General features: G+C 40.5%; 1 pseudogene; it reads right to left on the reverse strand.

Moving 5' to 3' along the window:
- Positions 1–1,015: 1,015 nt before the first annotated feature.
- On the reverse strand, positions 1,016–1,493 carry LOC128058833 (mitochondrial inner membrane protease subunit 1-like; annotated as a pseudogene).
- Between the last annotated feature and the right edge of the window lie 277 nt (positions 1,494–1,770).

Here is a 1,770-nt window from a genome sequence, read left to right on the forward strand (position 1 = left end):
ACCTCCATTGGCTTTAGTGGTGAAGAAATCCAATCCCAGACTTTGGGTGAAAGAAATAGAGTTGCCCTTTCTTCCTCCTTCATCTCCTCTCCTCATTTGGGCGAAAGATCTTTGCCAAAGCCCCTGAGTAGCAGCCAGGGTCCCAAACTCTTTGTGTACTTGTAGCCAATCTATTCAGAGGCCCTATCTCTGCAGATTTGAAAACAGTTCCTACCAGATTTCAGGAGAACTAATATCCTCCATCCCAAGCCCACCTCTTGTCCTCATGCAATATACTTCTACCCTTCAACAAAGAGTTTAACAGGCAATGGCACCCCACTCCAGTACTCTTGCCTGGAAAAATCCCCTGGGCAGAGGAGCCTGGTAGGCTGTAGTCCACGGGGTCGCAAAGAGTCGGACACGACTGAGCGACTTCATTTTCACTTTTCACTTTCATGCATTGGAGGAGGCAATGGCAACCCACACCAGTGTTCTTGCCTGGAGAATCCCAGGGACGGGGGAGCCTGGCGGGCTGCTGTCTATGGGGTCACACAGAGTCGGACACGACTGAAGTGACTTAGCAGCAGCAGCATAATCAAGGTATGGAACATTTCTACCACCCCAAAATGTTCTGACATGTTCCCTTCCCTGACTCTAAGCCTCAATCAACTACTGATTGATTTTCTGTCTAGGATACACCATTCTATCCATTCACCTGTTGATCCACATTTAGGTTGTTTCCAATTTTTAGTGCTTGTGAATAATGTCTATAACATTTTCATAGAGGTTTTTATGGGAATGCATGTCTTTGATTAGATGTTTAGGAGTGAAATTAGGGATTGTGGATCATAGTATAGGTATATGTCTCACTATAGTAAGTTTTTGTTTAACTGTTAAAAAACTGCTATTCTCTAAAGTGGCTGTACCATTTATTTTCTGAATAGCAAATAGTTTATTAGTAAATACACGGTTCCAGTGACAATAATAAACTCACCTGAACAGAAGACAATAATCAAATCAAAAGAACAAATGCTTGCTAATCATCAGAAAATCTGTGACCATTAGGGCTGTCATATAGAAATCCAAAATCACTCAGAGGCCAAATCTAAAGAAGATGCGCCCACTTATTAGTTCATGTGGAACAAGTCCATAGTATCTGAAATCTGTAACTGTAGATTATCACCTTTTAACCAAACATGACCTGTTGGCACAAAACAATGTCTTTTAAAGAAATCTGCTGGGCTACTGGTGAGAATTTTGTCTTCTTCAAAACCAATTACTCGTTTACAAATATGTGATTTTGTAATCACAATGTCATCTCTTTGGATACCATAAAAATGTCGATTAAGACTTTCTGCAAAGACAGTATCTGAATTTTGAATTGTAGGCTCCATTGATGGTTCAAAACACATGACAACACTACCAACATATTCAAAAGCACCATGGGCTATACAGCTATACTAAATAGTATAGCTAACAAGCCAAAATGTTTTTCCCAGAACACCACAAAGCATAGTTCTATGTAGACTCTGCCACCATTGACCATAGGTCTTTTCAACAAAGCATTCAGTTTTTAGTGTAGTTGCAGGGCTTCCAAGAAAAAACATCTAAAGCATGCTTCAAAGCATATACAGGTGATCCATGATTTCAGGATTCCTGGACCTGCATACGTCTGCCTGGCTGTACCATTTTGTGATCCTACCAGCATGATGTGAAAGTTTTAGCAGGTTCATATCCTTGCCAACAATTAACATTGTTAGCCTTTGTATTCTTAGTCATTCTAGTAAGTGT

The sequence above is a fragment of the Budorcas taxicolor genome, chromosome 13 (assembly GCF_023091745.1).
Source record: "Budorcas taxicolor isolate Tak-1 chromosome 13, Takin1.1, whole genome shotgun sequence".
Taxonomy (NCBI): Eukaryota; Metazoa; Chordata; class Mammalia; order Artiodactyla; family Bovidae; genus Budorcas; species Budorcas taxicolor.